Source organism: Bos taurus, chromosome 28, assembly GCF_002263795.3.
Source record: "Bos taurus isolate L1 Dominette 01449 registration number 42190680 breed Hereford chromosome 28, ARS-UCD2.0, whole genome shotgun sequence".
NCBI lineage: Eukaryota > Metazoa > Chordata > Mammalia > Artiodactyla > Bovidae > Bos > Bos taurus.
Genome location: NC_037355.1, coordinates 14165605 through 14186894, shown reverse-complemented (window position 1 = coordinate 14186894; position 21290 = coordinate 14165605). Strand labels below are relative to the sequence as shown.

Here is a 21290-nt window from a genome sequence, read left to right as displayed (position 1 = left end):
AAAAGCATCATTTCTTTGGCACCCAGCCTTCTTTATAGTCCAACTCTCATATCCATACATGACCACTAGAAAAACCATAGCCTTGACTAGACAGACCTTTGTTGGCAAAGTAATGTCTCTGCTTTTGAATATGCTGTCTAGGTTGGTTATAACTTTCCTTCCAAGGAGCAAGCGTCTTTTAATTTCATGGCTGCAATCACCATCTGCAGTGGTTTTGGAGCCCAGAAAAATAAAGTCAGCCACTGTGTCCATTGTTTCCCCATCTATTTGCCATGAAGTGGTGGGACCGGATGCCATGATCTTCATTTTCTGAATGTTGAGCTTTAAGCCAACTTCTTCACTCTCCTCTTTCACTTTCATCAAGAGGCTCTTTAGTTCTTCTTCACTTTCTGATGTCATCTGCATATCTGAGGTTATTGATATTTCTCCTGGCAATCTTCATTCCAGCTTGTGCTTCTTCCAGCCCAGCATTTCTCATGATGTACTCTGCATATAAGTTAAATAAGCAGGGTGACAATATACAGCCTTGACGTACTCCTTTCCCGATTTGGAACCAGTCTGTTGTTCCATGTCCAATTCTAACTGTTGCTTCCTGACCTGCATACAAGTTTCTCAAGAGGCAGGTCAGGTGGTCTGGTATTCCCATCTCTTTCAGAATTTTCCACAGTTTATTGTGATCCACACAGTCAAAGGCTTTGGCATAGTCAACAAAGAAGAAATAGATGTTTTTCTGGAACTCTCTTGCTTTTTCCGATGATCCAGCGGATGTTGGCAATTTGATCTCTGGTTCCTCTGCCTTTTCTAAAACCAGCTTGAACATCTGGAAGTTCACGGTTCACGTATTGCTGAAGCCTGGCTTGGAGAATTTTGAGCATTACTTTACTAGCGTGTGAGATGAGTGCAATTGTGCGGTAGTTTGAGCATTCTTTGGCATTGCTTTTCTTTGGGATTGGAATGAAAACTGACCTTTTCCAGTCCTGTGGCCACTGCTGAGTTTTCCAAATTTGCTGGCATATTGACTGCAGCACTTTCACAATGTCATCTTTTTGGATTTGAAATAGGTGATGGATTTGGAATTCCATCACCTCCACTAGCTTTGTCCTTAGATGTTGCCAAATTTATGGTATTAAGACTAGTAATTCAAGCTGTCTCCCAAGCCTGAGGTGGCCAGGAAGGCGCTAGGAATTAGATGAGGGCCCAAGGGATTTCCCTCGTGGTCCAATGGCTAGGACTCCACTCTCTAAATGCAGAAGTCCGGGTTCAACTCCTGGTGGGGAAACTAGATCCCACATGCCACAACTAAAGATCCTGCATGCTATAACTAAGACCCAGTGCAGCCAAATAAATGTATTTAAAAGAAGATGAGGGCCCACCGGTTCACAGTCTGAAAGACTTAAGAACCATGTGGATTTGTGAAAGTAAAACAAGCAAACACACAAACAAAACCACATGCAGCTGAACTGTCTGATATGATGTGTTCACACTGTGATCAAATCCACTTCAACCTTGCTCCTCTCCCCTCTTCCAGACTGGCAGGTGAGGAAGAAGGTAGCTTCCCAAGCCAGAACTGAGAGTAAATGATCCATACTTTGAAGAAGCCCAAATAGGGACCAAGGTCAAGATGAAGGCAGAGATGATCTGATGTTTTTAAATGTTTCCTGAATCACATGTGGGCAGAGCCTGGAGTTGAGGGTTGCAATAGTGTGGGGGTCTGGGAAGAAACAGAAAGTCTCCAAGGAATAGATAACATTAAGCAAAATCTGTAGCTGCCTCACAGGTCTCGTCTGCCACAAACGCACATGTCTTGAATGGCTAATATTTACAAGATGAAAATCCAGAAGGAAAGGCTGTGCTCTTTGTCATCAATGCATAATAAAGGGCCCACGACAGGAAATTCAGCCATAATTTAAATAAGGTAGAAATGACTAGATGAAACTCTCCCTAAAACACACCCCCATCAAATTGCTCTGGAGAACTCCAGATTCTCTCTCACTGCACATGGGGAGGGATATGAGCAAAATTTTTTTGTATTTCAAAGGGAGTAGTGGACTTCAGCTTATACCTGCACCAGGCAGGGATCCAAGTTCAAATAAGATTCTGGTTAGTAAAGGGAGAGAGACAGCCAGCCAGACAACAAGATCCTCAGAGATTCTTTAATGCCTTCATCTCCTGAACTTACGTCTCAGTAAGGGAGGCCGGATCCCATGATGAGTAACTGGAGGTACAAGAATCAAACCTAAAGGTGTACTGTCTGCCTCGTCAGGACACAGCAGCCAGGGTTTTGGGCAGACAAGCTCCAGAGACAGCCAGTCTTTAAGCAAAAGCCTTCACATCCTGCAAATCACCAGCAGACTCTACTACTACAGCAATTCAGGAGATGCTGGAAAGGTAAAGAGGGCTGAGTATAAATGGCTACTCAGTCCAAGGCCCCAAATAGAAGGAATGGCGTGGAGGGTGGAGAACACTCCCTGTGACTCCAAGGAATCCTGTGTATAGCTCTGGGTTGGCACAGGTTTTTGATGTTCTGTTAACTGAAAGGTGACCCACCTTATGAACCACCAGCGTGGACCACCATGGTGGTCCACAAGGAGCAGCCAAAGAGATAGTCAGATCAATTCTAACCAGTACTTATTATTTGTGTATTTGCAAAATTACACCCACACACAAATGTTCTTCAACCAATCATCCTGTTGAATTTCTATAAAAAATATAATTTTTCCCCCTTGTAAGGAGCCATGAGATTACATAATGATTTCAAATTGTATAACTAGGAAGTTATGAAGTTCCTGGATTATGTAACATCTAAGAACCATGGACGCATTTATTTTCTTTCCACCTATGATGCAGTTCTCACTGGAAAACATGCATAAGTTATGAGGTGTTCGCACATGTAACATTTTAAAACTGGCAAGCAAAAAGCATTGATCAGCTGTTATGTAATTTACTCTCCCATACATGAAAGTCAATGACTAAAGGAATATGAACTTGGCTATTCAGCTTTAAAAATTACACAGAATTCAGTAAACTAGAGTCATATTGACACTAACTGGCTCCATCATACTTGGTTTTAACTCCTTAACAAGTTTCTTTTTGCTTGTTTAAAGAATCAAATTTAAGTTTGTGAAACAATCCTAAAGTTGCTAAGAATTCTTAAACTGTGAAACATTACTTTAGTAACCCACAAAACCAGCCATAAACTGGACCTCATCACAACCAGACTCCACCACTCCTAAGACGTCTTCTAACTGGTCATTTCTTCCTGTGGCTACAGCCTCCTACCAGTGCAATTCTTGAAAGCCCTCAACTCTGAAAGTTCTCTAGAATATTATGTCTTACTGTTGGCTTTAATTCTTCCCATGCCATCCCACCCCAAGGGTAACCATTTCATCCTCTCATCACACACTCTAAAATCCACCCCTAATCTGTATTCTCCACTTCGGAGAGACCAAAGAACTGGAAAAAGGCATATAACTATCCCAAGAAATCTGACTACAAATTTATATACACAGCCTCAGCTGTATAATAATTTGGTTTGGCAAGTTTTTAATTCATTTCTATTGCATTTTCCATAAGCAGCTGTTCTGAACTCTCCCCAGTTTCTTCAAGTCTTCAAGTCTCCAAAACACTCCTCTATGCCCCCAAGAGATGACTTCATCTCCAGACTGAGAAAAGTAAAGGAAATTTATACTCAATTTTCTCCCATTTCTCTTAAACCCATCATAATCTTTACTCTTCTCTCCTTCTTATCAAACTCAGGAAAATATGTTCAAATCCATTTAACAGACTTTTATTGAGGACATACTACAAGCCAAGCATTCTACGAGGTATGGATCTGGCTGAATCAATGACCACAGCCATTAAACCCATGACCATACCTAGCAGAGCCTATTGAGGACTATAGATATGAACCAAAAATTGAAACTGGTTGTTTCACGAAAATGAGCATATCCAGCAGAAGGACTCACAAAGTGAGGGAACAGCTCAAGGCTGACTAACCCCAGCCTAACACCCGTTATCTTCAATCTAGCTCTGCTCTCCTATTTCCTCTAGTGTCATTCTCTTCTCTACACTTTCTTAGCCTCAAAGTTCTCTCAACTTTTATTCTTAAAAGAATGAAACAGTAAAAGAAAATGATATCATTTTACCTCAAATCAAGGACACATGCAACCACTCCATCCATGATCATTTTCTTTTACCGACAATCTTCAATATTAGCTGCTGTGTTTTCCTTTCCTGACTGTTGTATTCCAGATTCTGTTGTTCTCCCAAAGATCACTAATAGGATCAGTACTTATTTTCACTTTCCTATACATGATGATTTATTCAATAGAGGTGAGGATATTCTGATTTTTAAAAAAATACATGTTCCAAAAACTATTTAAGTTTTATTATTTTATTCCTTAATTCATATGATGGATGAGATTATAAAATGATAATGCAGATGAACACTCCAAAGTTTATTAAATGGTAAATAAACAATCCATGTTTTAAATTCATTTCAAGAGAATTAAGAATCTCTAATACATGGATCATCTATGGTGTTGTATGTGTAGATGATATATTAGTCATTCAGTGGTGTCCAACTCCTTGTGACCCCATGGACTGTAGCCTGCCAGGCTCCTCTGTCCATGGGATTCTCCAGGCAAGAATACTGGAGTGGGTTGTCATGCCCTCCTCCAGGGGATCTTTCTGACCCAGGGATTGAACCTGGGTCTCCCACACTGCAGGCAGATTCTTTACCGTCAGACACCTGGGAAGCCACAATAGATTTTAGAGGAAAAACACCAATAAACACTATTCTTTCCCTTCTAGAATAAGGTCCAACATAGAACACAGGGCTGGAGACTTGAGAGTACAGTGGTTAAGACAGTGCTTCCAATGCAAGAGGCACAGGTTTGATCCCTGGTCAGGAAACTAAGGTCCTGCATGGCAAAAAAAAGAAAAAAGAATATGTGCCTAAATAAAGCCAGCCAGGGTTTCATTTTGCAAGAGAGTGTAATGGACAGGACCACCCCTGTGTGGGCATCTTTTCATTCAAACATCAAGTTCCAAATGCTGAAGAATGCAGATACAATTGTTCATGGAAACCGGATGCATTCACTGCTTCCTTATTAGCAATTTTCTTGCCATTTGTCTATCAAGTGCTGACTTTTACAATAGTTGGATGCTAATAGGATCATCAGGGAAAAAAATGAAAATAATGACCTTCTTGTGATTACCATCAAGTAAATATTTCAGAATCCCCATGGAACACACTTAACAACTATATTGTTAGTAACGGAAATATTTTTCCTAACTTGGCTCCAACCACTCAGCATGACTTTCAGGAGAGCACAGCTCATGGACAGAAATGATCCTATGGCTGGGTCCTCTCCCTATGACTGATCGTCAGTCAACTGCATCACAGCTGCCAATGGCCCGGGATTCCTAAGCCACCTGGCTGACACCCATGTGAGGACGCCCACGGCGCCTGCCCTGCTCATCCACTGACATTCTTCTTCCTGATCTGCTGAAATCATGGGTTTTCAGGACCTTTCTCTCTTCTTGCTTCTCCCTGTAGTGTATATTTTTCTCTATGTTGACAACAATCTAATGTGCCTGGAAACTGCCTCAAGTGCCTATGTGCCACTTGGGATCATTTTAATACTTCTGCAGATGGTTTGGAGCATTTTTTTCTCAAAATGAGCCATGAACTCTAAATCATTCTGCCATATTTGCACTGATATATAAAATACACTTGAGATGAATGCAGTCATTTTTTTTTTTCAGTAAAATAACAAGAGTCATTAATTAACCACTGGAAGAGAATGCCAACTCCATTTTTCCATGGCATAATGACCATTCGATCACCCAGGATAGCCATCTTAGCCTGTATGCCCACAAAGAGACCCTGAGACAAGAACCTGGGTTAGTGTGTGTTACTTGGGTAATTTATTCGGGAGGTGATCCCAGGGATCACAAGTTAGGAAGGAAGGAAGATATGGGTAAGGAGAGAGGGAAGCCAATAAAAGGAGTGGTGTGGAGCAGCTGCTGCTAGGGCTCCAGCCCCCTGGGGTATCCAGAGAAGACATGAATAATATGCCTTAGAACATTCCACAGAGAGACGGGAAAACTGGACATTTGTCTTCTAACTCCAGTCCTTCACTGGTTGAAGCCTGTCCCTGGGAGAGGGCATCCCCCAGCATCACTGCCAGCATTTCCATGCCACTCTGCCCTAAAAGGGGAGGTTCTCATTGTGCTGACCCCAGAGAGAAGGGCAGTGACCCAGCACCCAAGCTGGGAAGTGTCAGCCTGCAAGGGAGATGCCCACCGCAGGTAAACTCAGAGACAAGCCAGGAGCATAAGAACATCTGCTGTGGCAGCCAACTAACCAATTCCTTGCTTGTGTCAAGCCGCCACGTTACGATGATTTGCCTTTCAAGAGCTCTCTTTGGGTGGGAGGTAGAAGGGAGGTTCAAGAGGGAGGGGACATAAGTATACCCATGGCTGGTTCATGTTTATGTATGGCAGAAACCAAAAATAAGTAAACTTAAAAAAAGAAGTTTCCTTGATCCCACTGTTATCAAATATGATGTACTACACTGATCTCCCAACCTTTAACCCCTTCCTACCACAGTTACCAGTTATCTCCTGCAACCATCCCCTACCCCAGGCTGTCCACTGTCTATAGAATGGACGAGGTTCTCATGAGGTCCAAACTCACTGGCCACCAGCTCTTCCCCCTCTCCCCCTTTCACCAATCACTCTCCTCTCTTCTCTAACACACAATGATCCTTCTCAGATTTGAGCCTTCCGCACACAGGAAGTCTTAACCCTACCCATCCTTTGGAAATCCACACAATCAAGTACCTACTGCTCAGGAATATTTTCCTTGGCTGTGGCTTGCACTCTTCTCCTCCTCCTCTGAACTATTCTAGTCTTGACAGCAAACAATGCCACTTTTAAAAAGCTGTTTAAAGTGAGTAAGGCAGGAAACCCTGGCCAAACTCTAAGTCTCCAAGGGGCAGAGACTGAGCTCAATGCTTCATCCTTATACTTCTACAACATTCACCATGGTGCCCACTGGCCAAAGACCACCAAGAACACAGCTGCAGTAGATAATGCAAGCTTTCTTCAGTGTGAAGCATTGAAGAGGAAACTGAAGAAGGTCATTACAGAATCTGGGTTTGCTCTGGGTGATTCCATTGAGATCTTAGGAAAGTGGAGGTGGCCAAAGCTGGGTCGGAAGCTGCCAGAAAGCAGGGGAAATTTACTGAATGAATATCTTGGCAAATGTAATGTAGAAGGCAGAGGATGAAAGCAGAGTTGGAGTCGTCATTGTTCAAGCAGCAACAATTACTGAGGTCGCTCATAAGAGAGGGATGTTTAATTAATTTTGTGGCTGCAGAGTGTCCATGTTTTCAGCCTTGCTTCAGACTTAACCAAGGAGTAACCCTGTCTGATTATTTATACTCTGTGAGAGGTATTTATATTCAATTGGGAACACTGCAGCCAGGCTGCCAGGGCCATTTTTCACTTTCTCCGAAGTGACTCAAAAGATACCAGAATGACTTAAATCACTGTTGAATTAATTTCAAATTTGCTCTAAACCTAAGTTACAATGTAAACTTTACCTCCTAAGTTATAATTCCACTCCTGGCAGGCACCATGCACACGGAAGGGAATAAGACATGCTGGCCTTTGAGGCAGGTCCATGAGCTCAGAGTCCGGGAGGAAAGGCAAAAGTCTAGGCTGCTGCAACACAAGCTGAGAAAGTGCCAAAATGTAAAAATGCATATGGTACCGAGTCAGCACAGGGGACTGAGTATTAACTCTGTTTCAGTGCGGATGGGTGAGGCCTTCCAGGAAGACACGTCATCTGAGATGGATGTGGAACAAAGACTAGGAGCTGACCAGTCAGGCAAAGAAGGGTGGAGATGCAGCAGACACAGCACAGGCAAAGGGGTGAGATGGCTTCCTAGGTCAGCGAAGAGGGCATAAGTCAGTGTGGCTTGAAAAAAACTTTACTCCAAACTAAAAATTCTGCAATGAACTTGAATGGATTTCCAAACCTAGGTTATATGGATACTACATTTTGCAGGTGTGGAAACAGTGTTACATAACTTGCCTATGATGTAAAAATCAATTAGGCATTGCCCGAAGGAAAAAACCCAAGAGGATTAGATTAAAATATACCCCCTTGATGGTAAAAGCAAAAGAAATAGGGGCATACAGTTTGATCTCAAATTACGTATATCCTTAGTGGCTGAAAGACCTTTTTCCTTTCTTCTCCCTCACTTTGCTGAGTTCATGCATGTCTCCCAGCTAAACGAAATAAATCTGGACTCTGTGGTGCTGTGTCAGACTTGAGAAAGCGCATGGACCACCCAAACAAAAGCAAAACTGTGCAATGCAGAAGGTGGCTTTTGTTCTGTTAAGCAAGCTCAATGCTGAAGAGGAAGTAAATTATACCAAAAACTAAATTCTCTCATCGACAGTGCATGTTAAGTCGCTTCAGTCATGTGAAGCGACTCTGTGCAACCCTATGGACTACACCCTTCCAGGCTCCTCTATTCATGGGATCCTCCAGGCAAGAATACAGATCCCATTTTAAAAATGGGGACAGTATAGAAATGGAATTCAAGTCAATCCAAAATAACATATTCAAGTATCCGTCCCTTGAATATAAAGGAATGGAAAATTTTTCACAAATTTTTCCCACTAAAAGACAAAAATAAAGCTCAACACATGGAAATAAAAGCAAATGACTTACTGGGTCTTACTTCTGTTATATCAAGAAAACTCAGAAATTCAATAACTTCTTCAATAGTATTTTAATTATTTCTCATGCTTTGCCAAAACATACACACCCATGTATACACATAAATATATATCTATGTATATGTGTGTATATATGTGTGTACCTATATATTTATATAATTTCCATGCTATTAATATTGATGATCTAATCTTTATAAATTGTTTACTTTGGAAATCCAATGTCTTAAAAGTTTATCCATACTTTCCTACAGTCCTTCAAAAATCAATACATTATTATCACTTAAGGTAAATTCATTTCTTTCTAATTTTGAATAGAAATGATTCATGAATGACTTGTAAATAACTATTAATAGTGAGAAATGAGCTGTGTGGACACTATGGTTAGAGAGAAGCATAAGTAATCTTAAATTTCCAAGTAGAAAAAACAATTTAAAGGTCTTTATTTCATTATTAAAGATGAACTACTCACTAAACAGGGAAAGATTATGAATCAATGGATAAAAAGCAAGGACAAGTAATTCACAGCAATTATGCAAATAAATGTTCCATGAATGGACGAAACAGGCTCAGCTTTTCTATTTATTAAGGTAGTGTACGGAAAAACATATTTTTCACTACATATTTAGGCTACACAAAGACGGGAAAGCACAGAGTTGGCAGAGATGACAGGAAAGGAGTATTTCCTTTCCAGAAGACAGAACCTTCTGGTAGAATTTCAACAGTCATTTGGGAGGACAAGATGGCAATCCTGAAAATTACCAAAGTTGCTCATTACCTGAGACCTGGGAACTCTACTTATAAAAATGTATGTAAGAAGAAAGGCTATACCAAGGGGCAAATAAATCTGATATTCATTGTATTAAAAAAAAAAAAAAGAACATAGTCTGAAGTCCATTAAAACAGATTTGTCAAAACACATAATACATCCACACCCCACATAAGCACAATGGCATTTCTTATACATACAAAATATATATATATAGATAGATGTCATCATAGGAGACTGGAATGCAAAAGTAGGAAGTCAAGAGATACCTGGAGTAACAGGAAAATTTGGCCTTGGAGTACAAAATAAAGCAGGGCAAAGGCTAATAGAGTTTTGCCAAGAGAACACACTGGATATAGCAAACACCCTCTTCCAACAACACAAGAGACAACTCTACACATGGACGTCACCAGATGGTCAACACCGAAATTAGACTGATTATATTCTTTGCAGCCGAAGATGGAGAAGCTCTAGACAGTCAGCAAAAACAAGACCGGGAGCTGACTGTGGCTCAGATCATGAACTCCTTATTGCCAAATTCAGACTTAAATTGAAGAATGTAGGGAAAACCACTAGACCATTCAGGTATGACCTAAATCAAATCCCTTACAATTATACAGTGGAAGTGACAAATAGATTCAAGGGATTAGATCTGATACATAGAGTGCCTGAAGAACTATGGACAGAGGTTCGTAACATTGTACAGGAGGCAATAACCAAAACCATCCTCAAGAAAAAGAAATGTAAAATGGCAAAATGGCTGTCTGAGAAAGCCTTACAAATAGCTGAGAAAAGAAAAGAAGTGAAAGGCAAAGGAGAAAAGGAAAGATATATCCATCTGAATGCAGAGTTCCAAAGAACAGTAAGGAGAGATGAGAAAGCCTTCCTCAGTGATCAATGCAAAGAAATAAAGGAAAACAATAGAATGGGAAAGACTAGAGATCTCTTCAAGAAAATCAGAGATACCAAGGGAACATTTCATGCAAAGATGGGCACAATAAAGGACAGAAATGGTATAGACCTAACAGAGGCAGAAGATATTAAGAAGAGGTGGCAAGAATACACAGAAGAACTATACAAAAAGATTTTAATGATTCAGATAACTATGATGGTGTGATCACTCACCTAGAGCCAGAGATTCTGGAGTGTGAAGTCAAGTGGGCCTTAAGAAGCCTCACTGTGAACAAAGCTAGTGGAGGTGACAGAACTACAGTTGAGCTATTTCAAATCCTAAAAGATGATGCTGTGAAAATGCTTCATTCAATATGCCAATAAATTTGGAAAACTCAGCAGTGGCCACAAGACTGGAAAAGGTCAGTTTTCATTCCAATCCCAAAGAAAAGCAATGCCAAAGAATGTTCAGACTACCTCACAACTGCACTCATCTCACACGCTAGCAAAGTAATGCTCAAAATTCTCCAAGCCAGGCTCCAAAAGTATGGGAACGGAGAACTTCCAGATGTTCAAGCTGGATTTAGAAAAGGCAGAGGAACCAGAGATCAAATTACCAACATCCACTGGATCATAAAAAAGCAAGAGTATTCCAGAAAAATATCTACTCCTGTTTCATTGACTATGCTAAAGCCTTTGACTGTGTGGATCACAACAGACCGTGGAAAATTCTTCACGAGATGGGAAGAATTTCAGGTGCCCCCTGAGAATTTCAGGTGCCCCCTGAGAAACCGTATGCAGGTTAAGAAGCAACAGTTAGAACCAGACATGGAACAACAGACTGGTTCCAAATCAGGAAAGGAGTACGTCAAGGCTGTATATTGACACCATGCTTATTTAATTTATATGCAGAGTATATCATGAGAAATGCCAGGCTGGATATAGCACAAGCTGGAATCAAGATTCTAGGGAGAAATATCAATAACCTCAGATATGCAGATGACACCACCCAAATCTCAGAAAGCAGAAAGAAACTAAAGAGCCTCTTGATGAAGGTGAAAAAGAAGAGTAAAAAAGCTGACTTAAAACTCAACAATCAAAAAACTAAGATCATGGCATCTCTTCTCATCACTTCATAGCAAATAGATGGGGAAACAATGGAAACAGTGAGAGACTATTTTCTTAGACTCCAAAAATCACTGCAGATGGTGACTGCAGCCATGAAATTAAAAGATGCTTGCTCCTTGGAAGAAAAGCTATGGCAAAGATAGACAGCGTATTAAAAAGTAGAGATGTTACTTAGTTGACAAAGGTTCATCTAGTCGAAACTATGTTTTTCTAGTAGTCCTGTGTGGATGTGAGAGTTGGACCATAAAGAAGGACAAGCATCAAAAAACTGATGCTTTTGAACTGTGGTGTTGTAGAAGACTCTTGAGAGTCTCTTGGAATGCAAGGAGATAAAAACCAATCAATCCTAAAGGAAATCAATCCTGAATATTCACTGGAAGGACTGAGGCAGAAGCTCCAATATGCTGGCCAACTGATGCGAAGAGTCAACTCATTAGAAAAGACCCTGATGCTAGGAAAGACTGAAGGCAAGAGGAGAAGGGGACGACAGAGGCAGAGATGGCTGGATGGCATTCCCAACTCGATGGACACGAGTTTGAGCAAGCTCCAGGAGATGGTGATGGACAGGAAGGCCTGACGTGCTGCAGTCCATGGGGTTGCAAAGAGTCGGACACAACTGAGCAAGTGAACAACCACCTCTCATTTTTTAAGAGGAAAGATCCAATTGCAAAAAAATGCTTGTTTGTAAAAAATGAGCCAATTTTCATAAAGTGATAATACGTAACTTGGCATAGACCAAATAGCCAAAAGTAGACATATGCTGTGTTCTTGTTTTATTTTTATTTCAGGCGAGACATATTTTGCTTTAAGAGTAATTTCTGGCAACAAGATATAAAGAGAATGTAACTTCTCCTTCCTGAAACCTCTCTACTACCTTTTGATAAAAGTGTCTCTTAGTACCAATGTTTGTATGATGGCTATAATAAGCCACAAACCATGCTTTAGTGCCAACAGAAAGACCATTTGAAGAAGTGAGGGTGCTACTCTGACTTGTTTTCCTTAGCTAATGAGAAATACCACATGGTGGTTTGGTCATGTTTGCAACTGCAAAAGACTTCTTAAAAATAATCTAATTGCTACTGACAGGCCTGAGAGATGTCACTGAGTTCTGTCCAGTGGTGCCGTAACTGGCAGAATAAAGCCAGGGAGATCCCACACATGGCTGGGGAAACCATCAAAATCTTGTCCCCATCTCTAGACCAAGACAGGAGTGCACGGCACCCTCGTGGTGCACAAATATGGTCATAAACCATAGAAACTGTCACAGTTACCACCAGCACACATTCCAGAAAGGAGGAGTGGAAGACAGTCAGCTGGAACTGGGAGGGCAGACAGTCCTACAGGCACCAGAGCTACAGGCACAACTGAGACAGGCTGAAACACTCGGGGAAGAAACAACACACCGGACTATAAACCGGCTTTTAAACTGTGCGGGTCTGCGCTCCTACTGTGTGTCATCTCTCCTACTGAAATCCTGTCCTTCCACCTATGTTACTACGTATGTATGCCCTCCTTCAGGAGTCACTCATATAGATCGACTCTGTTCCTAATGCTGCAAAAGAAAACCAATTACGTAAGACACCAATTTGCATGAAATGGCCTAACAAGAATCCAGTGCATGGATGGACCTAGAGACTGTCACACAAAGTGAAGTCACACAGACACAGAAAGGTATCATATGCTATTGCTTATATGTGGAATCTAAAAATATGATACAAATGAACCTATTTACAAAACGTAAGTAGAGTCACAGATGTAGAAAACAAACATGGTTAAGGAGGGAAGGGATGTATAGGGAGACTGAGATTGACATATACACACAGTACTATATATAAAATAGATAACAATTAGGATCTACTGTATAGCACAGACGAAGAGTCTACTCAATACTCAATATGGGAAAAGAATCTGAAAAAGAATGAATATATGTATTTGTGTAATTGCATTGCTTTGCTGTAACCTGAAACTAACATGACACGGTAAGTCAACTGTACTCCAATAAAAACTTAAAAGTAAATTTTTAAAATAGAATCCAATGCTATGTAGAGCCATCTCCTGATGCCACACCTGTTCCTCTAAGCTCAGCGTTTCTCAGCCTTGCACTGTTGACATTTTGTGTCAAATAATTCTCCTTGTGGAGCTGCCTTTTGCATTGCAGGATGTTTAGCATCCTCCCTGGCCTCTACCCACCAGAAGCCAGTAGCACCGCCTCCCACCTGTGATAACCAAAACTATCGTTAACAGTGCTACCATGCCCCCAGGGAATAAAATCAACCCAGCTCGAGAACCACAATACCAGGTAACAGTATACAAATCCTAGTGAAACCATTAACGGATTTTAAAAGAGAACAGGAAGGAAAAATACTGTAAAAAGCACAAATAGAAATTAAAAACTGAGGTTGAAAATCATTTTAAAGATGGTCATCCAGCAAGGTTCTAAAATGTGGGTAAGGACTTAGGATTGCATTTCTTCTTGAAGAAACAGTTAAGAAACATATTCTCAATCTGAGTTTTCCTAAATGAATGTGCTGGTGAATCTTCATTCCTCTGGTGAACACTCACTTACCATGAGCACCTACGCATGTGCTTAGGATGGAGAGAATGCCCTTGAATTTTGCAATCAAGGTTTCCAGCCTAACTCCATCATTTCAAACCCTATGTATGACACTGAACAAGTTACACCATCTCTCCATCAGTTACTCATGTGCAGAGTAGGGTTAACCATGGTCATTCGTGGAAGATTACTGCGAGGATAAAGACAGAGAATACAGATGGGACAACACACATTACAAGGCAGACAAATCAGGAATAGTTCTGCCCTTCCTCCTCATGGGGTTTAACAAGGAAAAAGAGCTATAGTTAGCAGGCATCTTGGGATGGCAATTTCTTCACTTTTAAAGGTACCTAACTTGAAATAAAACATCTGTTCAGGAACAAGACCACTGAAGGAAAATGAGCTCTCTCCCCAGGAGACAGGGTAACAGAGGCAGGTGAATTCAGAAAGCTTGTGACTTGGCTCCAGTCCCTTCTGGGGAACACAAAGGCATGATATACCATTTAATCATCCTTCTCACTTTCTTCTCCTTTTTTTTTAATTTTACAAAAATCTTCATTAGTTCTTAAGAGATTTCATAGTGCTTTTATTTTTTTAATTTAAATTTATTTATTTTAATTGGAGGCTAATTACTTTACAATATTGTATTGGTTTTGCCATACATCAACATGAATCTGCCACGGGTATACACGTGTTATCAAGTTATTGATAATACAGCATTATCTTTTCATATCACACACTTTAAAATGCTGATTAAAGTGTTGTGCCTAATATCTAGGACTATTTTTTAATATAGACTCTGTTTTTTTAGACCGTCTCAGGAACACAGCGAAATTGATGCGAAGTACAGAGTTCTCATATGCCCCTCCCCACACACAGCCACTGGCTCCCCCACCATCAATATCACAAACCATTTTGTGGGTTTTGACAGATATAAAATGACATGTACTTACTATTTTAGATTATATAGTTTAGCTGCCCTAAAAGTCCTCTGTGTTCAGCCTATTCATCCTTCCCTCCTCCAAGTCCCTAGCAAATACTGACCACTAAATCTTTTTACCATCTCCATGTTTTTTACCTTCTAAAACGTTCATGATATTGGAATCATACAGGATGCCTTACCAGTCTGCTATTTACTAACTGTAAAACCCAGGGCAAGTTATTTGACTTTATGAGCCTTAATTTTTTCACCTGTAAAATGAAAACACCATCACCTAACTTACATGGTGTTCTGATCAGGAAATAAGATTATTTACATAAAATATTTAGCTGTGCCCCAATTAGTCTCAATAAATGGTAGTAGCCAATATTACTATTGACATGTCAATGACATAACCAAATCCTAATTAAAATACCACACCCAAAACAACTTTGGTCTGGAAGATAATCAGGAGGCTGTATCTTGTTAAGTCTCATTTACACACCTACTATGAACAGTACCAGAGTTTTATTCATCCAAGGGTCCCATGAATGGCAGCCATCAGATCATTTTCCTTAAGTTTCTTTCCACTTCTCTGACTAGGGCTACTCAGACCACGAAAAGCAGTTTGAGCTACATAAGCTTCAGCCATAAATCATGTCCACTTCTGTTCACTTAGAGAGGTCTACAGGAAAGGTATCAATTGTCAATTTTCTCAATAGTGAATGCTCCTCCTGCGTGAAGGCTATGATTCTACATCTTCTTCCTACACAACACACCTTGGTGATATACATTCTCATCTCCATTCGTAGTTTCACTATGATCATGACTGAGTTACCAGACAATCTACAAACACTGACTCGGTGTCCACCATGTATGGGTTGTGTGCTGGCTCAGTCCTCTCCAACTCTTCGGGACCCCATGGACTGTAGCCTACCAGGCTCCTCCAGCCATGCAATTTTACCAGGCAAGAATACTGGATTGGGTTCCCATTTCCTCCTCCAAGGGATCTTCCCAACCCAGGGATCAAACCTGCATCTGCTGCTTCACCTGCATTGGCAGGTGGATTCTTCACCACTGAGCCGCCAGAGAAGAAACACAATGATGAACAAAATGCATGTACTCTTTATCGTCTGAGGAACTAACTGCCTAGAATGGTGTGTTCTCTGACCTTTCTTTATCACCCATTTCACATTATGGCATGCACACCTGCTCAGTCATGGCCAAATGTTTGCCACCCTATGGACTGGGGCCCGCCAGGCTGCTTTGTCCATAGGATTCTCTAGGCAAGAATACTGGAGTGGGTTGCCATTCTCTTCTCCAGGGGATTTTCCCCCACCTAGGGATCAAACCAGTGTATCCTGTGTCTCCTGCATAGGCAGGCAGATTTTTTAACCACCAAGTCATCTGGGAAGCCCCATTGCACACCATGACTGAATAATACATTCGTGTGTGTTTGTTCATACATAAAAACAGTGACAGACCTGGCTCAAGGTGTCAGGAAACAATGCTCTCACACTTTGAAGTTTGCTTCTCTAATCTAGTTGTTGTCTGTGTACATGCTGCTTGTGACCCCACAATACACAAATATTGTGGTCAAAACCCACCACTGGGAATACTGTCGTCCATATGCTGTGCCAGGCCCTCTTTCTGCCCGCTGCCCTTTGAGCAATAAATACCAAGATAAAAGCATCATCGAGTCCCATGTGAACACACAACAGAGGCTTTAGTACACCTGACAATACATTTTTCTCTGGAAAAAAATAAAGTGAAAAGTCTATGTTTTTTCTCATGCCAAGATTCTATATTAGATGTTGCTTGTTCTGATGGAAGACAACCAATGATAATAAAGCCCCATAGAATTCTGATGATCTTCTTGTTTATTCCAGGAGGAAGAGAACGGCCAGACTTGGTGCCAATGGCCTCCAAAACATCAGGCAACCCAGCCAACACCTTCCATTCCGGCTGCCTTGGGGCACTGAAACTGTCGTAAGAGAAACAGTTGCAGACAACAGTTGCTATCACTTAGTTTAACTCTGCAGGACAACTCTTCCCAGAACAAAAGGCAATAAAGCTTTATTAATGCTGATCTTACTTACATGGAATTTGGCATAAAAACTTTAAACAATTTGTAGCTACATCCACCTTGCCTAGTCTAAGAAGAAAGAGGACTGATAAGCAAATTAAAAGCAAGAAGAAGATTTTAAGAAAAATGTTTATCTATTTGAGAGAATAAGCTGATCTGACATCAAGGAGCATGCTGGATGATCATAACAACGTAATTAGTTCTCCTTACAAATCACTTTTATCTATTTGTTAAGGCAGCTTTGGCAGGACTTGTATTTAGCAAAACAGTCAAACTTGTTCAGAATGTAATCTGTACTTTAATAAAGCTGCATTTATTTTAAAATAGGCTGTGATTCAGAATAACATTCAAAATTTTAATGAGTACCTGAAATCATTCTCTGTTAGTATGCTTCTACAGTATTATACAATCATTATTAATTTTTGGCTGCACTGCGCAGCTTGTGGGATCTCCGTTTCCCAGCCAGGGACTGAACCCACACCACAGCAGCGAAAGCCCGGAATCCTAACCTCCAGGCCATCGGGGAACTCCCAGAACTTTAATTCTCTTTCTTTCTTTTTTTTTTTTTTGGTTGCACTGGGTCTTTTTTGCTTTGTGTGTGGGCTTTCTCTAGTTGCGCAAGCAGGGGCTACTCTTCGTGACAGTGTGACAGCTTCTCACTGTGGTGGCTTCTCTTGTTGCCGAGCACAGGTTCTGAGGCTTCCTGGCTTCAACAGTTGTAGCACGTGGGCTCAGCAGCTGCAGTTCAAGGCTCTAGAGGACAGGCTCAGTCGTGGTGCATAAGCTTAGTTGTCCCGCAGCACATGGAATCTTCCCAGACCAGGGATCGAACCCGTGTCCCCTGCACTGGCAGGCGGATTCTTATCTACTGCACTGCCAGAAAGTCCCTTAATTCTTAAATACTGCACTCACAGAACAAACCTCAAGTCTTTCTATGGAAAGCAGAATGTTCTATTATTCTAAATCCAACAGTTAGAGAGATTTTTATTTTCTTCTACTCAAAACAAATTTACGCTCAACAGTAGAAATACTACGTATTGCTTTATTTTCTTAATCACGGCCCCCATTAAGACAATCCTGCTGCTGCTAAGTCACTTCAGTCATGTTCGACTCTGTGCGACCCCATAGACGGCAGCCCACCATCCCAGGCTCCACCATCCCTGGGATTCTCCAGGCATTCCAACACTGGAGTGGGTTGCCATTTCGTTCTCCAATGCATGAAAGTGAAAAGTGAAAATGAAGTTGTTCAGTCATGTCCGACTCTTAGCAACTCTATGGACTGCAGCCTACCAGGCTCCTCCATCCATGGGATTTTCCAGGCAAGAGTACTGGACTGGGGTGCCATTGCCTTCTCCAAGACAATCCTAGGCTTGCCTATTTGAATGCCCAATTGCCTATGTAAAATTAAGATACTGAATCTTAAATTCTTAGTTCTTTTTGACTGAATATTCAATCTCCCAATGATTTCAAACACTTGGGAATTTTTTTTTTAAGTTTTATAGTCCCTGAGTTTATATCACAAAACATGCACTTCCCCAAAATGCCCTGCTTACTAAATGACAATGTTCCTACTACATTTCTCCACTGTATTCTCTATGGTTAAAGGGAATGAAGAAAGGTAAAGGGGAGGATAAGGGGAGAGAAGAAGGGGGTAGAAGGGTGATGTGGGAGGAAGAGGGGCAAATGGAGGGGACAAACACCAGACAGTCTTGTGCCCCAAATAGCATCTCACACAGGCACTGAACAATGAGGTCACTGTCACTCTAAACTTATTCATGCTGACTGCAAAGAGGACAGAGACATGAAACTAATGAGTCCATATAGATGCAGTTCTTTAGGAACCAAGATGGACATTGTTCCAGAGAAGTGGCCGCTGAAGGATCCTGCCTGTTTTCCGATAGCAGTCATCATCCATCCATTCCCTTTTGGACACATGGTCTCCCTAGTGACTAAATAATGGTTTTTCCATATCAGATGGTGAAACTTTTCTTTCCCAAACTCAACCTTAAGAACCACCAGGGGAACTTGTTAAATATAAGGATTTCCAGTCCCATCCCAGACCTACTAAACCAGAACCTCTAGTGTGTTAGTCGCTCAGTCATGTTCGACTCTTTGTGACCCCATGGGCTGGAGCCTGCCAGTTCCTCTGTCCATGGAATTCTCCAGGCAAGAATACTGGAGTGCGTTGCCGTTTCCTTCTCCAGAGAAGAATCTTAAGTTTCTTACATGATGGCAAATTCAGGATGCTGACTTTCTGCCTTTATATCAAGCAGGATCCTACTAGCGCATCAACCCAAGGAGACATACAGCTACTCACACAGCTGCTCCGATAAAGGATTGATGACTTGAAAAATAAAGTTTCAAAAGGACTACTTGAAAAATGCAGGACTAATTCCCATCAGGTAAAGAAAGGGTCAGACTATGGTAACAGTAGCCATGAAAAACATTTGTCTAGGCTCAAATATTCAATCAATAAGCATCATAAATCTAAAAGTGAAATACAATACAAACACATGGCTGTACTGTCTCTCTGGCACACAAGGGATCATCTGCAAATTCCAAACCTTCACATCACCATGGGACTTAGAACTTAATAATCATCCAAAACATGCCATGAGTCCCTAGATACCTTTATATTCTTTGGTCTCTTGAATAATAATAGTTTGGGATGAAGAAAGCTTAAAATTAAGAACACTACCTCTTTTCTCAACAATGATTCAGAGGCAAGAAAGGGTCAGATAAAAAAGCAAATAATTACCTTCTAAAGTGCCTCCTGCCACTTGACTTTTACTAAATACAAACTATAGTCACACAAATTTCAGCTCTAAATCAGACCATTTTAAAAATATACAAGAATACACATATCAGGGATGTAAGCCAAAATGTGATTCAGCAGCTGTGTGTTTAAGAACTAAGGGCAAATCAAGTCAATTTTGAAGAGTAATTTCCTCTGAGGAACACTTTTTTTTTTTTTTTCTTTCTTCCTTGAGCTCAATCTCTCTCTTTTGGCACATTCTGCTCATCATTCAGTATTGTGTACATTTATGGCACTTCATAAATAATAAAAAATTGAAGGATGTCTTTAGACATAGGCCTTCAGGGATCATTTCTTAGGCACAATTCCAAAAGTTAACTTTAACCATGTGGAAATTATGCTAAATGCCCTCAAATGTACTGCTGAGATACTCTTATTCTCAAAGCAAAATGTATCAATAGAGTTGGCCACTGTGAATGGGTTAAATGGATCCATGACCAGAAACCGATCTACAACATTACCTTAATCTATTCGATCCATATTATCTAACATCTCTAAAGATGCAAACACATTTTAAATTTTAAAAAATGAATAATTCTGAGTTTCCCACGACAGGGGGAGGAAAACTGTAGCATGGATAATGCAAGAGAATAAGCCATCCAAAATTATCTGGGATTGTTGTAATATTCATGTTTCCTTGGGGCTTTTCTTTAGGGACCGATCAAATTACATTTTTATTAGGCTAGTAATGAAACTCATGTCATTCTTTAAGTAAAAATACGTGACAACACAGAAGGAGGCTCCAGTTCATGTCCAAATTCCAACTTTTTCAAACAGCAGGCCAGGGATTTTTGAACGGCTGCAAACAACCAAATAGGGAAGCAGCCAGCTAGTGGCACCTTCTCCTTCTGCATAAGTATAGCACATCTCAGCACACTGGAGATAGATACATCCTATAGCACTTGGCAAATGCCAAGATTCCTACAAAGTTGTGGAATTCCACTTGGAAATTCACTATGTTTTCTTAGGACTGTTTAGCATATAAGCTTCCCTTTTCTCCCCACCATGGTCACAAATATTGAAAATAACAAGGTCAGAGTGTCAACAGGAATTCCAGTCCACTGAAGTCCAGATAACAACACTCGCAACGAGTTGTAAAATAACTTACATTCCAAGGGATGAGTAGCTCTAATAAAATGAGATTAAAAGAAGGCAATCTGGATGACCAGAAACAAGAAAGCTGACAAATCTTGCAGTGTTCAGCATCATTTAGCAATAAAGGTCACAGAGGGAAGGGGGCACAAACACAAAACTCAACAGCAACAACAAAAAAGCTAGACCACAACGGACAATGCCCAGCTCACACCACCATTTTCTGAATTGCTTGGTGATGGTTCTCCATTATCTCCTAGGACTGTGGGCATCTTTTAA

At 40.8% G+C, this 21290-nt stretch overlaps 1 protein-coding gene across 3 annotated transcripts in view; it reads right to left on the bottom strand.

The window, feature by feature from the left end:
- The window catches only part of BICC1 (BicC family RNA binding protein 1), a 347769-nt gene that overhangs the window by 132109 nt on the left and 194370 nt on the right, over positions 1-21290 (bottom strand). The gene's annotated exons all lie outside the window — the stretch shown is intronic.